Below are 23,801 nucleotides of genomic sequence, written 5' to 3' on the forward strand. Positions count from 1 at the left end.
ACTGCCTGCCTGCAGCTTCCAGTTTGGCGAGACCAGACAGGCATGCATGCACTCCTCGGGAAAGAGACAACTCTTTGTGGAGTGTTAGCGATATTTAGAGAAACTGTGGATAAAAATGATTTTCTTTCTTGCACTTATCTGAAAATATTTCCATCATACACATGGCTTATTTGCATAATTGGAAATGAGACTTTGGTTAAAAAATCTCAACACTTCCTACCTAGAACCCAGTTGTCCCCCAGCAGCAGAGGCAAGGACCCTAGCAGCAGGCCTGCACAGTGCTATTCTGGGCTGGCTGTGCTGCATGGGAGCCTGTGTCCCCCGAAATAACTCCCTTTGTTAAAACCAAGAATGGGCGAGGAGACAGTGAGACAATGACACAAACTCTATTTGAAAAATCCGCACGACCTTTTAAAAGACCAGGGCTGAAAATAAACGCATGACTCAGGGCCAGGTGATCTCAGGGACTAAATGTCCTCATGAAAATACCTTCAGACCGTCCCTCGCTGCAGTCAGTCACATTAGAGGGAAGGCCACCAGGCCCAGAAAGACTGGAGAGGACGTGGAATGTGTGTCCGTCGATTTTAGGACCTTCCTAAAGCTAACATCCGTGTGGAGCCCGTCTACCCCGAGGAGCACAGCACGCAGGATGTGTACACATGGAAACGCAGGCTAGAGCATTGGGGCAAGAAGGAGCACTTAAGTGCAAGCTCTTTGCATTTAAATTGCACATTCCTGCAATATGGGAGTTGAGAACAACACTGCAGTTCCGTAGGAGGAAGCTATTGGGGCCAGCCCCCAGCAGGTGCACGGAATACAGCTTCCAGAGACAGGGCTCTCCCCACTGGGTGTGGTTCGTTCTTCTCTGGATGAACGGTGAGGGCAGTCACCAACCTGAAGATCTTAATGGTAGCCAGACAAATATTCAGAGGCCAGGGTGGAACTTCACCACAGAGAGAAGGGCTAGCAAGGGGGACCTGTTACCATCTATATGTGGTATGGAAGAATAACAGGAACCTGGGATAGGAGGGGAGGCCACGGTAGACGTGGAGACCCACAAATGACATGAGAGCAGTGGGCATCAAAGATCTGAACCATCCTGAAAACGTCAAAGGTCTGAACCTCAAAACCACAAGAGGCCGGGATGACTGTCCAAGGGTTGATGAAGAAGCGAACTGTGTCCAGACAATGGAGTATTAGTCAGCCATGAGGAGAGAAGAGCTGCAGAGACACCAAAGGACAGGGAAGGGCCGGGAGCACAGCACGGATGAAATGACAACCAGGCAAGTCCACACTAGTGCAAGCCTTGGACTTTGCCAAACTCTGCAAACATCAAAGTAATGGCAAAGTCAATACAGTGATTATTGTTGTCAGAAGCCTGGAGGAGGGGGAGGGCAGAGACAGGTGGAAACCAGAGGTTTCTGGGGGCCAAAAACACCGCTGTGTCCACGACAGGACAAGGCACATTAGTCCAAGTTCATCCAGCAGGCAACATTTACGGGAGCCCTAACGAAGACTGCGGGCTTCAGTCCGCACGTGCCAATGCTGGCTCCTTATTGTCAATGTGGGCACCCTTGTCTCGCACAACATAAGATGTCAGTGACCAGCAGCAGCTGGAAGGAGAGATGCTGTATAAGGCTTCTCACTTTCTGCACAATTTTTGTATAAACTGAAAACTGCTTTCTATAAAAAGGAAGTTCTTTTTTTTTTAACTTGTCTGGCAAACCCTCAGAGTCACTGGAGTCCCCAGGGTTTGGCCAACAGGGGGTTCCCTAGCAGGAGGTCCTAGTCAAAGGACAGTCAGGCAGGCAGGAGTGTGGCATCTCTTTGATAGGAGTCTGTTCTTTCCTGCTAGAAGACTTCGTCTCTCTGAACCTGTTTTCTCATCAGAAGGGCAAGCACTGATACTCAACCTTGCTGGGACACTGTGAGGCAGGAGGGGGTCCTGCCCAGCACCCAGCCTGCTGCCAGCACACACAGGAGTGGCTAAACACATCATAACTTACTGTACAAAATTTTATTACATCAGTTAGGTGGTGAAGTTCACCCACATCTGCCATGATAATACACGCCATAAAAAGAGTAAAGAAATGTGAGCACCCACAAAAGCACAGAGCCCAGGAAAATAAAATTTGTGATGTCACCCAGCATAACCCTTCTGATATCAGGCCCACCACTTTCAGTTTCACCCCAACTCCTGACGGGGCATAGGCTTGAATTTCAATCAAAAAGGGCTTCTGTCTTTAAATCTTCCTCTTTTAGAGTGTCTAATATCTGAGAGAGGGGGTTGGGAAAGTGCCCCTGTTAATGTATGAACGCAGATATCTGTGACACCACTGTCCTCAGGGAGATATATATTTTTTCTCACCAATCTTAAAGTGTGCAGATCCCTTTGCTGGCCCAGCAGTTGCAGTCATCAGAATATATCTTGTAAATAAACCATGTATTGAAAGCAAGGATACATGGGAAACACAGGTACAAAGACATTCACTAATGTGTTGAAACATGTTGGGTAATGGCCTCAGCATCCACCAGCAGACACAGAGAAGAACACAGCTCCTCAGCTCCACAGCATATTCCAGGTGGCATGGGGAGAAGAAAGAGAGACTGGAGAGAGAAGCGTGGAATGAGCATAAACAAATGTTGGGAAGTAGGAAAAGGCAGAGGGGCTGTGGAGTAAGTAAGAGTCATTAAGAGTGCTTACTGGGAGAGCGTAAGGGCCTGAGCTTGAAGCCCCAGCACCCTGTAAACATCTAGGCTTGGTCTCACCCATGAGCCTGCAAGCCCAGCACTGCAAGTTCTGTGAGAGATACCTGATACCATCCACTGGCCTCCAAACATGCACGGGCATACACATTCACACACACATGAACATATGTCACACACATAATAAGAAAGGCCCAAGATAGTATGCAGATACACACAGGCACAAAGCATGAATGACTTGGATATATTCCCAAGGAATACAAAAAGGAAAAGTAACAGTGGTTTCAGGGAAGAAGAATTGATCTACCAGAAAATAAGCTTACTGTGCAAACTACGCGCTATCTAACAAAGGTGACGGTAATATAGAACCCATAAAAACAACATGAATATTTTCATGACACTTAGATGTTTGGGCACAGACATGAGCTGCCTGCTGTAATACTTTCTTAACAAACATAAGGAAGGGAGGAAAAGAAATTTATTTGCTGAACCAAATTGATACCCAGCCTTAAAATCTGAGAAGAATCATAACATATAGAAATACTGAAGCCTACGAAACGAGACCTTATTTTAACATCATAGCAAGGTCTCAGGATTCTTTTTGAGTCACAAGGACTGAATGACACACAGGTATTGCCATCAAGAATCAAGGATGTGTATTGGTGGAGGACTTGGACGGTGCGATACCCCAGAGTGAGTAGCAACTGATAAAGACAGATATGTTGGGAGAATTCAACACTCACAGGAGGAAGCCAACCTGTGCCTGGCCCAGCCTTTCTGGCTCTAGGACTCTTGGTTGGTGACTCTGTGACTGTGGCCCTCTCTCCCTTCCCACCTCTTTATTAGAGTTGCCATGGTCATGGCATCTCTTCATGGCAGCAGACCCTAAGACAGGAGGATAAGCACCCTTTCCACTTAATTCATGGTATGCCTCTCTGAACTCAGTCTCTAAAAGCAATCAGCAAAATAGGCTTGGATCCCACGCCCTGTAGACTCAGAATAGAAGGTTTCCCTGGGCACGTATGCCTGTGTTCTGTGACAGGCCCTGGGAAGGGCTGTGGGGATCCTTGCCAAACCTGGATAATTGACTGCGACCCTCCGATCCTCTGTACCTTAGTTTTATGACCTGTGAAGTGGGAAGAAAGTTCTACTTTGAACCCTGATGAGAATTCAAGAGGGCAGTCACTTTCTACCTCATCCCCTGACTCCCCATGGTCCAGCCTTCTCAGAAGAAGCCCAGGAGTCTCTCTTAGAGTCAACCAGTCTCAAAGTTCTGAGGAAGTTGACTTCAAGCTCCCTCATCACACAGGGGTACGATCAGCCTCAGACACTCCAATGCTAGTTAGGCCCTCCACAAAGACCATTGGCTCAGCTTCTCCTCAGGCAACTACCCCAGAGGCCCAGAAGGACAGAACCATGGTGGGGGCTGCTCCTTAGTATTCCCCAAGTCACCCTGCACCTTCTCGGTGACACCGGCTAGCATACAAATGCCCAGTGCCTGAATGAGCTGATTTTACTACGCCGCCGTGAGAAGCAACTCAAGGAGGCAGATGGCAGGAAGGGGCAGCCGAAGTAGATGCCACACTCACTCAGCCCCCTGAAGGAAGCGCCAGAGTTCCCTATACACTGGGTCAAGAGGCCTCCGTGTGTCTCTAGTATCCATGGTGACCTCCTCTCCATGGGCTCTGGAGGGCCTGGTAGACACTGGCTGTGCATGGCTTGGTGCTGAGCAAGGCTGGGATGCGACTCGGAGATGATGGCTCCATTGGCCTGTTTTCATCCTTTATTTACTTGTTAAAATTAGCTTACGTGTGTATATGTGTGCTATATGTGCATGTGTGCACGGCCTGTGGAGGTCAGAGGAAAACCTCTGGCTGTCGGTCCTTGCCTTCCACCTGGTTTGAGAAAGTATCTGTCGTGCTGTCCAGTCCTGTGTAAGCCAGGCTGTTTCGAGTGTAATTCTCCTCCTCTCTCCCAGGAGGATGGACATGCTCGGATGACAGGTGCATGTCCTACTGTGCACGGCTCTTCCCATGAGTTCCAGGGCCATTAGGCCTGCATGGCAAGCGCATTGCCTGGGCAGCATCTCGGCCCCGGCCCCATCTGTGTCACATGTCCCCAGCCCCCGTAGGGCTCAGCATGCCCTGCCTTGACCGGCATTTGCTTTCTGTTTGTGGCGGTCACAGAGCACGCTAGCACAGCGACCTACGGACAGACAGCGCAGCAGTGATGGCTCTCCTCCCTGTTAGTGTAAGCTGGAGAAAGGCTACAGCCGATGCAGAGAGAACGAGCTTCCATTGCCCCTCCCCAGACAAAGCAAAGCAAACCTCTATGAGGCAGGCACTATTTATTATTCCATCTCTGACAGAAACTGGACATCAAAGGGGATGTGAGAAATTCTTCACCCTCCAAATACTCTAGCAATAAGAATATGTTTACAGAATAATCTTTTAAAATGATGATATAGCTTTGGTGAAGGGTTCAATTGCAGGAGATTTTGTTTCTCATGCTCTGCCTCAGTTTCTCTTGCAATACTGGAGACTAGAATGAGAGCCTCAAGCATGGGAGGCAACGCTCTTCCACTGAGCCATAACTCCAGCCCCAATTACAGTTTTATCTATAGAAACTGTATCACATGTGCCCGATAGGGAAACACACTGTGATGGCCTGAGAGTGGAGAGACGTGTCTCTAGATGGGTTGAGGGACTCAGATGGCCCTCACTCTGGGTGGAGGGACAGGGACGACCCTCACTGTGGGTGGAGGGACAGAGACGACCCTCACTCTGGGTGGAGGGACAGGGATGACCCTCACTCTGGGTGGAGGGACAGGGACGACCCTCACTCTGGGTGGAGGGACACAGACGATGCTTTTGCTCTGGCATACTTCCACTGTGAGTCAAGTCACGAAGAGCGAATGAGTGTGAGCATAGAGCATGTGAGCATAAAGACCTCTCTCCTGGCTGATGTCGCTTTCCTCATCTCTGTGACCAAAAGACCTAAGAGATATGACTACAGAGAAGGTTTACTTAGCTTACAGTTTCAGAGGTTCTCAGTCCACCGTGGCAGGGAGGGCCAGGCAGTGTGCATGGTAGCAGGAACCTGTTGCAAAGCAATTGATGTCATACATGCCCAGGAAGAGGAAGGTGGCCAGTGTCAGGGCCACATCACCACCCGCAGGGTTGCCTCTGGGACTGACTTCCACCAGTCAGGCCCCACCACTTAACAGCCTCATGGTTTTCTAAGACAGTACCACCAGGTGGGGAACAAGCATTGGAGACATGGGCTTACACGGGAAATTTCAGATTCAGACATGATCATTCCAGCCCTGACCGTCAATGCCTCAGAGCAATGCACTGAATCCAACTTAAAGAGTTAGCAGAGTCCTAACAGTCCCAACACTGTAATCCCATCTTTTATACGATCCAAGTCCTCAGAAAGCCAAATGCAATTTCCATGCTCTCTCTGTAAGAACCAGGGTAAGCATTCCCACTCAAAACAGGAGGATCAGGGAGATGGCAAGGACTGGGCCAGAGCAAAGTCCAGACCCAGAAAGGAAAACATTGAAGCCTCCTAACTCCATGTCCAGTTTCTAGAGCACGTGGTGTGTGGTATCATGATGTGAGCATCAATGAGATCAAGCCGCCCTAGCAGAATGTCCGGTCACCTGCATGTCCTGCCACCTATACCCGCATCTGCATGACCTGTCACCTGCACCCTCATCTGCATCTCCTATCACCTGCACCCTCACCTGCATGCCCTGTCACCTGCACCCTCATCTGCATCTCCTATCACCTGCACCCTCACCTGCATGTCCTGTCACCTGCACCCTCACCTGCACCCTCATCTGCATGTCCTATCACCTGCACCCTCATCTGCATGTCCTGCCACCTACACCCTCATCTGCATGTCCTGCAACCTGCAGCTCCATCTGCATGTCCTGCCTTCTGCAGTCCCACCTTCATGCCCTGCACCTGCAGCAGAGGTGGCCTTTCTCTTTTGCTGGCTCAACTTACTGAAGTTTTCTCAGCAGATGACACATACCCTAGCATCTCTAGCATGGATCCCTACCAGGTTTCACTGTCCACGCTTACATACAGCGTAATCCAAGGCTTTCCAGAGGGAATCTGATCCAGCCATACATTGCCTGATCTTTGGGCTTTTGAAAAACAAAACAAAACAAAAAAATCTTAGTGCAAGCCTCCATTCCATAATCCTGTAATTCTGTTATGCCCACAATACCAGCACCACACTGATGATGTCAAGCTTGACTGACAGCTCAAGAAGGAGCAGGGCCCCTTGAAGCATGGCTGCAGTAGCTTCTGGGTGTCCTCAGGGTACGCAGCACTTATGTGGGTTCCTCTGCTTACAGGGAAGACTTCCTGTAGCTCTTCTTTTTGATACGCTGGAACCTTCCAGGGATGGTATCTCTGTCAAGCACATTCCCTGCATCCCCAAGCTTCAACGCGCGAACCTTCTTTGTAACCACACTGAGCTCTATAACCCCACCATGTTGTCATCGATTTTAAATAAACCCTCTTTCTGCTCAGACTACATGCTTTCCAAATCTTCCCAGCGCTCACTGTACACCTGGCCAAAGGCAGCTAGTCATGACCGTGCCGCAGCCTGAATTCTAGGCTGCCTTGAAATTTTTTCAGCAAATAAACATAGTTCACGACCTTTTAATTCAGCCGCACTCAAGTGTTCAGGATACAAGCATAGTATAGCTGAATTATTTTCCAAAATGGAACCCGAACGGCCACTAGCCAAATTGGCAACAGCTCCTGCTTCCATCTGGAACTTCATGCTCGCCCTGGCTCACACCAGAAACACCCATTGCATAGAACTTACCTCTTTCCCTCAGCCCGCATCTCTAAAGCAATCCCTCTGTAAGCGGGTTCCAAAGACTCAAGCAACAGCCAGTGCAGTCACAGCAATGACTTCACTCCTTGGGTACCATTTTTCTGTTACTTTTCTCACTTCTGTGAACAAAATACCTCACAGAAACTAGTTAAATGACGAACATTTTATTTAGGCTTGGTAGCTTGGTCCACTCTTGGGGGAAAAACAGGCAGCAATCTTGGCAGTAGGAGCAATGGAAGAAGCTGTCCACAGGGGAGCAGGACAAGCAACAGAGAGTGGCTGGAACCTGGTGCTCAGTATAACCTTCAAATGCCTATCCCGTTCAGCTAGACAGCCACACAGGCTGCCACCAGCCAGGAAACAAATATTCTAAACACTGAAAAGGTGGGGTTGGGTGGGTTTCACAGTCAAATACTGTGGAAGCCCAGCCGACAGTTTGTCCTCAGTTACACCTCGCACAGCCGGGGTAGTGAACTCTGACCCCAAACTGTTATCCATTGCACTATCCCAGCATCCTCCAAGGCCTAGATCACTTCTGGGACCCACAGCAGACCTCCCGCATAGTCTGTAGTCTGTTCTGTGATGTCAGATGTCCTTCTGTATGCTGAGAGTACGTGTTGCTTTTATTGGTTGATGAATAAAGCTGTTCTGGCCTATGGCAGGGTAGAATATAGCTAGGCAGGAAATTCAGAGATACAGAGAAAAAGAAGGCCAAGTCAGGAAGACATCATATAACCACCGAAGGAGTAAAATGCCAGAACATTAACAGTAAGCCACAGCCAGCTGGCAATACATAGATTAATAAAAATGGGCTAATTTAATTGTGAGAGTTAGTCAGTAATATGCCAGAGCCATTGGCCAAACAATTATACTTAATACTAAGCCCCTGAGTGTTTGGGAACTGGAGGGTGGGAGAGAAACCTCCATTCACAGCTCCGTCTTCAGGTTGATGGTGTCTTAACCATCAGTAGCTAGGATAATGATGAAAACCGTCACCACGAGCACTCGTCTAAGACCTGCTGTGTGTTACCACCCAGCAAAGAAAGGTTCTCCTGCTGCTGAGCTCCGCAAATGGGGAAGATTCAGATTTGGAGATCTGTAAGTTGCAGAGGTCCCCTGGGTGCAGCTGAGAGTCTCCACCAGGCACTTGCATGTCAGCTGCACAAGGGCAGGCGTAGCCCAGGGGATGCATGCATGGCAGGTTATGCATCCTTGCACCAGCTCTTCCGGGCATCTCTGGGATGGCTTTTTTCCCTCATAATGTGGGACCACCTGCCTCAAAAGGCTGCATGGAGAATGGTGGTGGGCAGGGTGTGACGAGATGTCACCTGCTGGTGTAACCAGCAGCACAGCCTTCCGCCTTCCTCCTCTTCTGAGGTCACCGGGACCCACGCAAACTCACACCCCAGCTCCAAGGGCCCTGGTGAGGGACAGCCCAAACCTCCACTGGGCAGAGGGCCACGTTCTATTCATAAACCGACGCAGAATTAGAGCAAATACAAACAACGATGCCTCCAACTGAGCTGTGTGATATTCTGAGTGGCCGCCCAATCCGACCATTTTCATTATAGCCCAGTGGCTCCATCACGGTGGTGCCTGCAAGGCTTTCTGTCTCTCAGGCTGGGCCCACATTGCTTCCTCAATATGTAAAAACAACCAGAGTGTGGTAGAAGTTTCCTGTAGAGCCAGGGGAATAAACCCTGTAAGAGAATGGGGTTGCAGGGCTAGATCGGTAGCTCAGTGGATTAAGAATTTGCCTCGCGGGCTGGAGAGATGGCTCAGAGGTTAAGAGCATTGCCTGCTCTTCCAAAGGTCCTGAGTTCAATTCCCAGCAACCACATGGTGGCTCACAACCATGTGTAATGGGGTCTGGTGCCCTCTTCTAGCCTTCAAGCATACACACAGACAGAATATTGTATACATAAAAAAAAATAAATATTAAAAAAAAAAGAATTTGCCTAGCAAACATGAGATTCCAAGTACAAAACTCCAGGTGTGATGGTGTGAGCTTGCAATCCCAACACTGGGGAGGTAGGGACAGGTGGATCCCCCCAGCTCAATGGCCAGTCAGTCTAGCCTGCTCAGGCCAGTTGGAGACCCTTTCAAAAAACATTGGGTGGTACTGGAAGAAGTCACCTGATAGAGAGAGAGAGAGAGAGAGAGAGAGAGAGAGAGAGAGAGAGACTCACATACTCACACATACACATATGTGCACATCATAACCTTTACAAACACAGGAACATGCACACATACACAATGAACTTTTGACTCTAGTCACCTATACTGTGGCCTGTCTCAGAATGGGAACAGAGAGAGAATGCACCTGAAACCCTTAGCTTGGCTCTGCCTTCTGCACAACAGGTCAGAAAGAGCTGTTGTGACTAGGGGTTACAATGAAGTCACAGGATGAGGTCACTAGACATGCATGCACAAGGTCATGACTCCACAGACTGCCTACAAAAGAAAGGCTAGGAGCTGGAGGCTCTGAGTGAGGGGAAAGATAAAGGTGGAGGGGTTGGGATTCCTCCCTTTATCAGCTACCCCAAATACAGCATCACTTTGACAAGAAAAGGGGCCAGGCAGAAGCATTCTTCTCTCATTAAAATTCAGTGATTCCCATAGGACCAAAAATCCGTCAAGTTTTCTAAGATTTGAAAGAAACATCATAAATAAGGTAAAACTTACATGAATAAGAAGGGGTAGGGAAAGGGGAAGAACTGATTTTCAGTTACAAAAGCATATAAATAGGGTGTGAAGATTATAACACAAGCATTCCAATAACAGACAGACCTCAGGGAGTAGCTAAGACATGCCGGCCAGCATCATGTGGGAGTTGAGGTGACAGAATCAGGGTGCTGGTCAGTGGATGGACTCAGAGCACCTGCTGAGAGTCTCTAATGAAAGCCAGTGAGTCAAACACAGCCATAGGCACCTGTTATCCCAGCACTTGGGAGACCGAGTCAGGGGCGTGTCGGGTTTGAGGCCAGCCTGTCTTCAGTCACCAGAGGCTGAGGCTAGAACTTCAGGGCACTAATCCCCAGTTTTATCTGTAGCACCAGAAAAATAAAAATAAGTTCTGAATGCACTTTTTACATTTCATTTTAAAATAAATTCCAGATTGAGCAAAGTTTTAAATATTAAAAAAGGACATTTTAAAATAAAACTAAAAGAAGGCATTTTAAAACCCTCTTCAAGTATAGCAGTCCCTTCTAACACAAAACCCAGACGTCATAAAAGAAAGGCCCAGATAGATTTACCCCCATAGAAACGACAATGTCTGTCTGCCGAGAATGTCTGCGAGCAGTCAATCTGCTAGCATCAACTAAAACAAACGGTTCCCTTATCTCAGACTGAGGTCTGAATCCCTAACACACAAACCTGAAGGAATCGGACAGAATACAACAAAAAGGGGGAAGGGACATTGGCCCGTTGACAACCTGAGGCAGCTTCCGTGGGAGAAGACAGCGGAGCTGTAGGGCGTGTGACTTCACACCCTCCCTGTCTCTGACTATGACAGTCCAACCTCGGCCACTTCCCTCACCTGAGCAAAGGCCCTGCTGGCTGGAATCTAATGCTGAGCTGGCCCTGACTTCCCTTAGACCTTCTGGAATCACCCAGACCCTGCCCAGCCCAGGTGCCAGGACGTCATCCTAGCCCCTCATGGCCATGAGTCTCATCTGAACCTGACTGCTGGGTGTCTCTGAAGGGTCTCGGTGGCATTACAAGACCCAGAACAGCTCGGCATTCACTCTGAATTCAATCAGCCTGATCACCTGATGTTGCTGGGACGAGAGGCGGGGTGTGGTGCATCGGCTGGGAGTGATTCCTTTCCCAGAGAACCTAGGAATGGAGTCACAGACCATGCAGTCTGTGGGGAGAGAAATGGCTGACGAGGAGAGATGAGGAAAGAAGGACAGCCTGCCCTGCCCTTGGTCTGCGAGCTTCTCTGTGATAGGCAGGCTCTCCACAGTGCCAACCAAGGCTCTGCCTGCATGAGGTGACCACACCCTTGGATGACCCATGCTGAAATCTAGGACTGAGGTCTAAGGAGGCAAGAGCTGGGCTGTGCAAAACTGACTTGCCGTGGGTAAGAGGGGATATCCAGACCCCGTGGAACCACCGGCAATGGAGAGAGTGCCTGGCAGGACAGGCACAGACCAAGGACCCTGAGGGGAAGCCGTGCTGAACAGGGAGAGGTGCAGGGCAGCCACTGAAAGGCCAGGACAAGCGGGACACAGCTGGGCACAGGCCTGCTTGTCACGGCAAGGTGGGTAGAGTTACCTGGTTGGTAACTCTACTGGTTAGAGCAAATCTCCAGGTCACTAGGCTAGAGGACCAGGCCATCGGCCGGCTGCAGGAGCTGGGAAGTGTGGTGTGGTGGCGAGTGAGGTCTCGTTATTTGAAGGATGTCATTTGTTGGTTGGTTTCCTTTTACAAATGCTGGTTGGACTAATGAGGAATTTGAAGCCATGTGGGAATACAGGCATGGGACGTTATGAGGACCCAGCCCCAGTGGCACTTCAGATACAAAAGATCACACCCAGGCTAGGGAGACAGCTCCGTGGGAAACTGTAAACTGATGGCTTTGAAAGCATGAAACCTGAGTTCAATTCCTAGAACCTTCATTTAAAAAAAAAAAAAAAGGTCAGGTGTGATGTCAAACTGTGATGGAGGAAGGTCATTGGCTAATAAAGGAACTGCCTTGGCCCATTTTATTGGTTAGAGGATAGGTGGGAGGAGTAAACAGAACAGAACCCTGGGAGGAAGAGGAAGTGAGCTCAGACTCCACAGCTCTCCTCTAGGGAGCAGACGCCTGAGAGAGATGCCATGCTCCTGGCTCCTGGGCAGACGCACGCTATGAAGCTCCGACCCAGGATGGACATAGGCTAGAATCTTCCCGGTAAGCGCACCTAGGGGCGCAACACAGATGATTAGAAATGGGCTAAATTAATATGTGAGAATTAGCCTAGAAGAGGCTAGATAGACATGGGCCAAGCAGTGATTAAATAAATACAGTTTGTGTGTTGTTATTTCGGGCATAAGCTAGCCGGGGTGCTGGGAACACAGCCCAGCCGCCCCCCATATTACTACAAAACTGGCAAATGCTCATCATCCCATTGCTGGGGAGGTGGAGACAAAGGATCCTGGGGCTCACTGGACGTGGACCTAGCGTACCTGGTGATCCCTAGGTCCCACTAAAGGACACTATCTCAAAGACAAGACAGAGGATGCCCGAAGTTGTTGACCTTTGGCTTCTTCACGCACAGACACATGCCTGCATCTGTACGTACATGTATACACACTTGAACACACACATGCACACAAAGGCTGCCCCAGTTACCCCAGACTCAGTTAGAGGTTCTAATAGAGGAGGAGGGTTGAGACGCCTCTGCAGCCTTCTGGAGGTCATTCCTCAGCATGGTAGGCAGAGGTGAGAAAATAGACAGAAATTCTCTGCAGAATAACTAGGAGGCAAGACTCGACAGGGTTGAGGGTAAGGTGCAAACAGAGGGACAATGGCTCTCAGGTCACGGGACATAGCAGCAGGTCATGCAGTGCCCTGGCATCCTGTAAGAGGGCACCAACAGCTCAGAACCTGAGCCCTGTCCTCCCTCCAAGGTGGCCCTGTAGCCTGCAGGGAGCATGGAACCTGCTTAGGAACACGCATGGCCTGTGTGCCATCTGCCCCCCAGGACTTTGGAAACCGCATGGCAACTCATCGGTACAGTGATGAGGCTGTACATGACAAAGAAATTGGCTCTGCAGAGACGCATTTAAAAATACCCAGGAGATGCTGGGTATATATAGCAAGAATGAAGCCAGGCACCTCGGCCCACACAGGATGCAAATATGAGCTTCGGAGAGTTCTGTGTTGTATCTGAAATAGAGGTCTGAGATCTGAACACCGGCAAAGAATAGAAATTAATGCTGGGAACAAGCGTGACATCACCCAGCCCGAGCTGGGGAACAAAGTTGGTGTCCCACAATGCTCTTTGCCCCTCTGTCCTGACCATGTGCAAAGATCTCATGGTTTGAAGTTTGTCATTATTTATCTGTTCCACCATTGATCCACTACCCACCAGGTTAAAAAAAAAAAAGGATTGAATTGAAAGGTCGCCTACCATTTTTATGAGGGATGTGATGGATGAAACAAAAGACAGAGCCAGGCAAAGGGAAGACACATGATTGCGTGTGTCAAGGCATTGGCTAGGTTCTGAGCAAGGCATGGAGATTTGAATTAAAGTTGGACATTGAGCCTGCCAGCAACTCCTGTGAACAGAGAATTCGTTCCACTTCCTGGATACAATACCTAAGCTGGTCTAGCTCTTCCGTCTTTTTCTGTGATGTCTCATACTGCAAGGGTTGGTGATAAGGAAGCTGACCCTACCCACAGATGAGGTGGAACAGTTTACATGGCCCCAAGTGACCCCAAACTTCTACACCCCCTCCAGTGCCACCTGCTGACCTGAGTTCCAGCAAAAGTAGTCTGCAAGTGTCAAGACTCCTCCGGGCACCACCTCTGTGATGTATGAATATATTCAGATGCACTAACTGTATAACATATTTTAAGGAACTTATCTTAGGCACCTAAATGAACACATCTATGGGAAGAGCTTTACATTTGGACTCTGCTAGGAAAATCAGAATCAATTTCCAGAAATGTTAGGCAGCCACAAAATAAACACCATGGATACAAGTCAATACAATTACTACATCCGGGCAAGGCTCTGGGCCCTTTCGTGGCTGCCTGCCTGGGGCCGTTCTCTGCTTAAATGAGGGAAAACAGCCAGTCCTGGGTATCAAAGACAGCTCCAGTCATAAGCAAAACATCCTTCTCTATGTGGACACTCAGTGTGCTAAAGATACAAGGGACAATGGCCATTTGACCGGAGCAGGGGTCGGGGGGACTCTGCAATGTGAGTCTCAACTTCCCTGTAGCACGATAGTGCCACTGTTGACAGTGGCCGTGACGGCAGTAGCAGTAACAATGTTGGCAGAGATGATGATAATGACAGCAACGATGACTGTTGATCAATGCCCACCTGGAAGGTATTGCTAGTAGCAACAAAATAAATATTTGGCTGGTACCAGTGCGCATTCCTGCACCCCTAAGAGGAGCGTGTCGATGGTGTTTCTCTCCACATCCATGAAAGGATCGATGTGTAACAGATTGGAAATCTGAGAATGGGGCCTGTGCCACGGAGGAAGTGAAGTGAGACTCACAGCTCCCCTGGCATCGTTGACACTCTGGGAGGCTGCAGGCCACACTCAGGAGGAGCAATGCTGCCACCAGCCTGCATGGATTCCGGAAGTGTGCGTCTGCTCCAACCACTTGACACCACTGACAAAGACGGTTCAGACCCCAGAAATCCGGCCGGTGTCCTAGAATTTTCATCAAATCCACTCTATTCCATATGCTGAACTCTATCACAAAGAACCACATCTCCCTTACCATCACTGCCTCAAACAGTGTCACTGTCTCTACTGTCACAGTTAGGGTCACCATCATCGCCATCACCACCACCACCACCATCGCTGTCACCAACATTCATAATTATCATCACTATCACCACTATCATTCTTGCCAACAGTAACACCGACCCCATCACCATCATCGTCATCATCAGTAACACCATCATTTTACCATCAACACTGTCGTCACTACCATCGTCAGTCAATATCACTGTCATCATTCTCACAACCATGATCACCATGACCACCACTGTCAATACTACCACTACCAGCAGCACTATCAGCCGCAGACTATCACCACCATCATTAGGACCATCAACATCATCACCAACGCAATGACCACCAGTACCGCTATCATCATCACCATCATCACCACCTTATACCACCACCATCATTTAACACCACTGCCACCATCATTAGGACCATCAACATCATCACCAACACAATGACCACCAGTACCGCTATCATCATCACCATCATCACCACCGTTGACAATGTCACGTCAGCTCACAGTCAGATACTTCCAAGTGCTGTTCCACTTCTGCCTGGTTCCAGGACTGTAAATGTAACAGATGCATTTAATCTGTCCTACATCCCTGAAAAATGTGCAATCCTTTACTCTACTTGTATAAGGGAAAACAGTGAGCTACTAAGGGCTAAATATGGTTGTTAGGGTTACTTGGTTAGTACATTTACTAACCAGTCTGAGGACACCCAGGCACCCAAGCCATGACATACCCTGCTTTCTCTCTCTTCATCCTCATTCAGCTCCCAGTCAAAAAGGAGACATGACTTGGGGAACACAAAAAAATTACCTTGACACCCTACAAGAGGTCTTCCATATGGCAGAGAGCATAAGCGACAGGTTGGCCTTAGAAGTTGGCACCTTAAAAATTCATGTATGGACAGTGAGAGCAGGGTGCTGCAGACCACACCCCACACCTCGAAGCCTCCCTTCTTTAGCCACTTGATTGTCCTGAGGGCCTTCTGCTCTAGGCAACATGCTGTAGGCAGAGACTGTCAGGGTGGCTACCCCTATGTCAAGAATGCTCTGACCATGAAAAACAACACAGCAGCAAGCAAAGCTATGATGGAGAACACCAGAGTTGAGATGGCTCGTTAGGGTGACAGTGGGGGGCTGCTCTGAGGAGGTGGCATTTGGTGGGAGACACAAAGAACAGTCTGGCCCCACAAAAAGTGCCAAGTGTTCTTAGGGTGGGAACAACGGGCGCAAGGTCCTTGTGGCTGGGAACTGCCGGTCAAGTTCAAGGAGCAGGCAAAGCGGCTGGGGCGGTGAGCCTGCAATGAATGCAATATGAGCAATTACCTGCACCGCATAGCTACATACCAGGAAGGGCTCAGCAGCCATGCATGCTTCCAGTGGGTATTTTGTCTCCAAGACGAGAAAAATTAAACCGAACATCTAACAGAGGGTCACGGCAGATCCCAGACTTCCCTGTGCTGCACTCTCCAGAGATCAAATGCTCTGCTCAGAGCCTCCTCAGGGGTCAGGCACAGAGGAGATCTCAGAGCAACTCGGGAAATCTGTGGACCCGAATGCGGTAATAGACATCAGGGTCTCTTCAGTTTCTTCTAAAGTGCTAAGACCATCAAGGAAGCCTACCTTGATTTAATCTGGCACCCTATTGCCTGAGACATCCTGACATCTACTGCTGCCATATTTACAAAGTTCAAAGGGTCCTCTGGTCTGACACCCTTGGAGAGAGGTCATATCTAAAGTGAACTCCATGTGTTGTTTTGTTTACCGGTTTGGCGTGTCTGCGTGTGTGTGTGTGTGTGTGTGTGTGTGTGTGTGTGTGTGTGTGCGTGTGTGTGTGTGGTGTGTGTGTGTGGTGTGTGCGTGCGTGCGTGTGTGTGCGTGCGTGTGTGTGTTGCATGAGTGTGCAGCTGTAGATATGCATACACACATGCCCTGACTGGGGAGGCCAGTGGTTATATTTCTTCTTATCGCAGTCCACTCCCATCTTCAAGACAGGATCCCTTGGTGAACCTGCAGCTCACTGATTGGCAAGGCTGGCTGGTCCGCCAGTTGCTGGGGTCCCTGCCTGTCCTCTCCCCAGTGCTGGGATTACAGTGTAGGTCTACAGTGTAGGCCACCATGCTTGGCTTTTACATGGGTGTAGGGGTCACAGACCCAGGCCCTCAAGCTTGTGCAGCAAGGACTGTACCCACTGAGCGTTCTCCCAGACCCCACACATGGCTTTTCACCGTGTCGTTCAGCGTCTGCCTTTCATCTGACACAGCGCTATTGACTTTCCTCTTCCAACGAGAGATTCCTTTTTAAAAAGAATTCCTTTTTTAAAAGGACTTTGATTAAAAGAAAGTATTCTGAAAATTGGATGCAGGCAGCAGACAAATAACTGAATCTGAGCAAGAGTATTGCTGTAGGCTCAGCGTATGTACAACCGTGGCCCTGCAGGGTCCCTTCAGCCTGGCAGGCTCAGCATATGTACAACCGTGGCCCTGCAGGGTCCCTTCAGCCTGGCCATTCTCGCAGCTTGGCCACACAGATCTCCACATGGAAGTCTAACAGGCGTCGCAAAGTTGTCACGGTCACAACTGTGCTTCCATGTCCCCCAACTGCTTTACCACAGCCTCCCTTCCCTCCCCCATTCTTCCAAGGCTGAGGATGAAGCGGTGTCCCCTGAGACAGCAGCGTAGCCTCCCTTCCCTCCCCCATTCTTCCAAGGCTGAGGATGAAGCGGTGTCCCCTGAGACAGCAGCGTAGCCTCCCTTTTCTGCTCACTCTTCCAGCCAGTCCTGTCACCTCCCCTCCATCTTCTAGACATCTGCTGGGATCACAGCCGTGGCCTCCAGCCTGGCCAGCCCTGTCTCACTGATCCTTCCTCACCCTGGGGGTCCATGGGCTCTCTTAAATCAGTGCTACATACTACTCTGAGTTTCAAACCTCTGGTGTCTCCGTTCACATTGGGACCAAAGTCAGAGTGATCTGCCGCTGCTGTCTGTCTCTGCAGGGACCACATGCAACTTCAGCTGCCTTGGGTTCCTTGTTTCAAGCAGGTTCCTACGTGGGGCCTTCGCACTGGGGTGTCCCTGGCTCACGAAGATTCTGTCTAGCTAGAAATCTACTCTGTTCATTTCCTAACCCCATCAGGTCCTTGCTCAGATGTCACCTCCTCATTGTGTCCCCCCACCACTGTAGTCAGTGCTCAGTAGTCTGCCACCCACACAGTGACAAGTCCCTTCCCCTTTCATCTGCCACAATGCTTACTGCTAGCAGGCGGTTAATGGGTACTGTTGCTGCCTATCCCCGCAAAACAGGCAAGGTTGGGGTGTCAGCAAATGTGCTCGCTCTGCTCACACCGCCCTGTGTACATTGATAGGTGCGTGGCGACCCTGAGCGGCCTGGTTCCTGCCCTAACCCTAAGGCAGGATGGGGGCCATGAGCTTTGCAAACCTGAGTCCTTAGAGTTTACCCACAGTCACCTCCTCTGGCTCAGGTTCTCACACTCTGCTGACTGAGGAGCTTGCTATCGGGTTCGGGAGAACATGGGCCACATCCATTCTCCGCTGGATGGCCACACAGCCAAGAGCATATGGACAGCGCAGATTGAACCTGATTGGCTTAGAGAAACAGAAGAAGGAGGGATGTGGATCTGGGGGGAGTTGAAGGGGAAGGAATATGATCAAAATACAATGTACAGATTCTCAAAGAAGTAACAAAAATATTTTAAATAGAAATAGCATAAAATGAGGGCTTTAGGCAAAAAAATATATACTTATTTATACCTTCTTCCTTGGTGATAAATGTACCCAGCTGATAAGGTCTGCATTGAAGGCTCAGATCCTAGAATGGAACACTGTGGTGTTCCTGTAGAGACCCGGGCCACCAGTCCAGTTATCAAAATGTCTTATGAAAGCTTTGAATATAAAAGCAGGAAAAGGCACTGTAGATGGATGTCTCCATGTAGACCTGTTAGACTCCAGGGCTTTGACATCTCGTTGTGTCTCCAGCTTAAAGGTGCCTGTGTGGATTTGGGTGTGAAAAAGCAACTGAGGGTGGACACACACTGGCATGAGGCAAGTGTTTCCCACTGCACGGGCCTGTGGTTTCTGCCTCGGCTCCTCCTCCGCTGTGCTGGCCAGCAGCGTGAATCACACGCCAGTGATTGGAGCTTCCCTCCCACAAGCCAGGCAACAGCACGGAAGACCCTGGAGGAACAACCTGCCCTTGACCCATCCCCAGACAAAATCCTTATGGTCCAGATTGCTGTCAGGTGGCCAGGAGGGGGCGGGTGGTAGGGAAGCCCAGTGTGCAGAGATGGGGAGGAAGGAAGTGGGGAGGACCAGGAGACTATGCACACGTGAAGAAAGAAGATGGAGAAAAGCCAAAAGTGAGGAAAGGAAAGGAGACCCCTGGACGCAGAGGGGGATGCGGCACGCATGTGCTCATACGCACATACACACAGATGTTCCCAGAGCAGCTTAGTGGGGACAGGCATGTTCCATCAGTTTACACAATGCCATTCTAGGTCCCATTTTTCTTTTGTTTTTGTACTTGATAGAGAGGCAGCCCAGGGCCTCATACACGCTGGTAAGAGCTCTGCCACGGAGATGCTCTCCCAAGCCTCTAAGGTCTATCTTGCGTTTTGAATACTTATCAGATGTCTCAATGGACAGAGAAGTATCTCGAGCCATGTGAAGCCCACAGCTCCAGCAAATGGTGACACCACCCTTCACTGTGTGCCCACCAGCAACATGTCCTTCTGCACCTGTGTGGACCTCAGAGCCAAGTGCCTGGCTCACACCCCTTGCTGGACAGCCAGACCTCACTCTCCCCAAACAGAAGGATCACATCTGAGAATTTAAGGGACTCTCCTGGTCATCACCCCGTGCCCATCCCCAATTATCACATATGATTAACACATTTCATTCTTTTCCACTCAAGTTCACCTTCAACCTCATGAACAGAATGCAACTAATGTCTCCTGCTCCTCCATCTATTTCTGAAGTAGGCTCTGCACTCTCTAAATTTCGGAGGTCATCCTAGGTGGCCTAGATCTGGGGCACAGAGCACGTCCCCAGAACTATCATCCAGGACTGCTGGAAAATCTATTCTTCTTTCCACTCCCTGGTCTTAAGACTCAAAAGCCCCACAGGTGAGCTTTGTATGATGCTGGTGCTCCAAGCTCAGGACCATGGCTCCCCGTCCCCTGGTCCAGTGGCCGGATTAAGAGTCCTTATGCTTGGTGGTCGTGGGCAGGAGATAAACAGAAATAAAATATAAAGATGGGCTTTACTTTGTGTCTTTATATGTGTTTACATGTGTGTGCTTTGGAGTGGAGAGCTGGAGGCCAACCTTGGGTGCCATTCTTGGACAGTCTTTCTCTTAGACTCTCTCATGGATCTGAACTCATCACTTGGGCTCTGCTGGCTGGCTAGGGAGTCCTAGGGATCCACCTGCCTCTGTTTCAACAGTGCTTGGATTACAGAGTCCACATCCAGCTTTTGGACATGTATTCTAGGGACAAACTCAAGGTCTCATGCTTGTACAACTAAGCTGTCTTCCCAGCATCATTTTGTATCTTTTAAAAGTAATTTATATTATAAATCCCCCAGATGATAAATCTAATATACAATAAATAAATGTGCTTAGCCGAGGACTATTTTTGTTCCACAAAACCCAGATCACAGAGGGCAGGAACTGCGTGCACAGAAGAGGCTCAGCTGTGGCATGTCAAATGATGTCAAGATGCATGAAAGAAAGAAGCTAAAAATAGACTACCAGGCTCAGCACCAAAAGCTCCAGGGCTCTAGAGCATCAACCTTGGGATCCAAGAGAAACTGGCTTCAACCACCTATGTGAGAGGTTCTGACTGGGTGCTCAGGCTGGGTCCTTCCTGCTGGCAGCTCCACAGGTTCACAGTGTGTGACTTCAGGGGAGGCAGGCTACCCCAATAATGTGTTAGATGTTTACAAGTAGAACACTCTGAACAGACATGATATGAGCCATCACTCGACAAGCAAGGTGATTGCATTATGTAACAACAGACTCCAGGTTGAAGGTATATGACAAGGACGGGGCTGTCACTCCTTGGCAGTCAAGGAATTAATATAAACCATTTTCCACAAGAAAAATGCATATATGGATATGTGTGTGTGTAAATGTATATTGCCTGTACACAAAACTGCAATTACATGAGCTACTTACTTAAGATGTGACTCAGAGAAGGACCACAGTGTATGTAAAGAGCCGGCATCTTTCCAGGGGGGCTTCCTTTTTCTCTTGTTTAGCTTCACTGGTACAAGTTGTGAAGTTGGGTAGCAGTGAATTCACAGATAATTCTGGGAATGTTTACTTCTGCAAGAGTCACACCTAGGAGTCACACCTAGGTGACAACTGCACGGCAGCTTCCAAATAGCTTTCCCTGGATCCTCTCTCTACCCAGACAATCCAGCTTTGATTATTTCTGAATGAATTTCAACCAGGATGGTTTTTTTTTAGATACATAATTTATTATTCTTAGAGATTGTGTTTTTAAAATGAGTGCGCATTTCACCGTTCCGTACCTCATCCACAAAGCAGAACACAAGAACCAACCGCGCTGCACACACGCCAAGTGTGTGAGCTGACCTTCTTTCTGGGCCCACTAAGGAGAAAGAAGCTTTTGGTTGGGGGGCGGGGGATGGGGTAAATCTGCCAGCATGCAGACTTTACTCTTCTCCTGAAGTCCTTGGATTCCAGAATGCTCAGTTCCCACTGGGTCAAAATATCCCTGCAGCCTGGAACAAGGCAGGCGCCTTAGGAAACCATGAACTTAAAATCACGTACCACCCTGACTCGGTTTCCCCACTCCTTTGCGGGCTCTAACCTTACTCCTGAATGACTGAATGCTTTCACTGCAGAATCAGACAGTAACCTGCCTATATCCCCAAGCTGGAACGCTGGGGCAGAGACCCCAGGGGACAATAACCCCTGACGGGGAGACTCATTTCCAGCCATACACGACTGCCAAAACAGCCACCAGGGAGGTTGTGCTGTACGCCAATTTTTCAGAAAACATGGTTTGAGAACAGGACACAGGCAGACCCAAGGAAGCAATCTATTGTTTCCCGGAAATTATCCCGCAGCTCGTGATGAAAAGGCATGCAGGTAGAGCTTGTATGTCCAGCATAGAGGTAATAGGTTACAATGACATTCCATAGAAACAAAGGCCAGTGGGCTCTTTCTGGGCTCTAGGACACAAGCTCAGAGCTGGCCCTGGTCTGACCCACAGGGACACGTAAACAGGACCTGCCTATGGGAGGATCAGCACCCCCCCAGATGCCGGACTCAAATCCCACAGAGCCCTTTGATTTCAGAGAAAAAGTCATTCCCCACGCAAGGCTGCAGCAATGATTTGCTCAGCCTTCGCTGGTCAAAGGTCTCCCCTAAATAGATGCCCACCCTGGCGGGGAGGGGGATTCAACTTGCCTCATGGCCAAGGTCAAGGGGTGTCTCTGGATGGAAGTCTCCATTTTCCCCAGCAACTCAGCTTTCCTGCAGTTCCTGGATGTTCCCGAGTGCCCTGGGCAGCAGAGGCTGGCAAGGAGCCCCAGGCTTGTTCACTGGCTCATTCAGACTCCGAGAAAACCCTCTAGCCCAGCACCTCACAACGCTGCAATTGCCAGGAAGCTTCCGTCTGCCTTCGGGGGCTGAAGCCCGTTATTATCTGTAAACTTTCTTAAATACAGACGTGCGTGAGCGGAGCAAGGCTGGGGTGAGGAGGGCAGCCCAGGGCCAGAAAACAGCTCAGGGGACCAAGGGCCTGGCCCCTCCCAGCCTCCGCTTTGCTCCAAACCCTCAGGAATATACACACTCATTCTTGCAGCAACTGCTCTCAGACTTGGAGAGCAACAGAGACAGAGTTTCATGGGGCTTCTGTGACTTCCCCACACGCCAGCCTGCAGTCCCGATGCCCTCACCATGTATGGACTTCAGTTTGTGGGTCCGTGGTTCACCAGGGGATTCTGACACCCAACCCATGGACAAAAACACTGATCCCAGCCAGGCCACAGAGTGAGCAGCAGGCCACTGTCCAAGGCTCACCTGACATCCCATACCCACTCCCAGGCCCAGAGCTTCTGGCTCAGGCTCAGGACCAGAAGGTCAGTCTCAGGGGGGCCTAGGGGGAGAATGTCCATCCTCAGTCTTGATGGCATTCATGCCAAAGGCTTCTGTGGGGTGGGGCTTTATATCACAGGGCTTCAACCATGTGTCCAACCTCTACCCACTGGATGCTCTTGGGAGCTCCTGTTCCACTTCAGTTATCATGGCCAAAGTGCTTGGCAAACTGCCCACGTACCCTGAAGGCAGGAAACCCCTGGGTTGAGAATCCCCACTTGGAAGAAAGGTTGCCATGGGTGGAAATGGTACCACATTTTCTTTACCACAAATAGGCAACCTAGGCCAGAAGCAAGCTAGCCAAACTCTGTCACTGGGTCCTGTAACATCAGTGCGGCCCGGGTCCTTCCCTGAGTGTAAGAGGGACAGATGACCCAGGCTTCCCAGCACATCAGGGGTGTGCTGCTCCTCACTTCCCAGAGTCACCCCGATAACAGGAGCCCCTCCTCAGGGCTGAAATAAGGTAAACAAAAGGGTTTAACAGATAGCAAAGGCTCAGGGCCATGAACTGGGGGAGGCAGAGAAGAAGGGGGCAGCAGAGATAAAGTAACTCAAGAGTGAGCCCAGACACGGAGCCTGTCCCCCACACACAAAAGTTCCTGGGGAGAACTGCACG

The 23,801-nt window shown here is 49.6% G+C and overlaps 1 protein-coding gene across 3 annotated transcripts in view; it reads right to left on the reverse strand.

The window, feature by feature from the left end:
- Phactr3 (phosphatase and actin regulator 3) overlaps positions 1-23,801 on the reverse strand; it is a 200,122-nt gene that overhangs the window by 103,751 nt on the left and 72,570 nt on the right. The window contains exon 1 of one of the 3 annotated variants that reach the window (XM_041641933.1): positions 22,496-22,517. The exons of the other annotated variants lie outside the window; for them this stretch is intronic. The gene's annotated coding sequence lies outside the window, so the exon portion shown is untranslated. Of the gene's footprint in view, positions 1-22,495; positions 22,518-23,801 lie in introns of those variants that run through there. 3 annotated transcript variants of the gene reach the window in all.

This window comes from Microtus oregoni, unplaced genomic scaffold (assembly GCF_018167655.1).
Source record: "Microtus oregoni isolate MIOR12 unplaced genomic scaffold, Mior012 000071F_ref0000514, whole genome shotgun sequence".
Lineage (NCBI taxonomy): Eukaryota > Metazoa > Chordata > Mammalia > Rodentia > Cricetidae > Microtus > Microtus oregoni.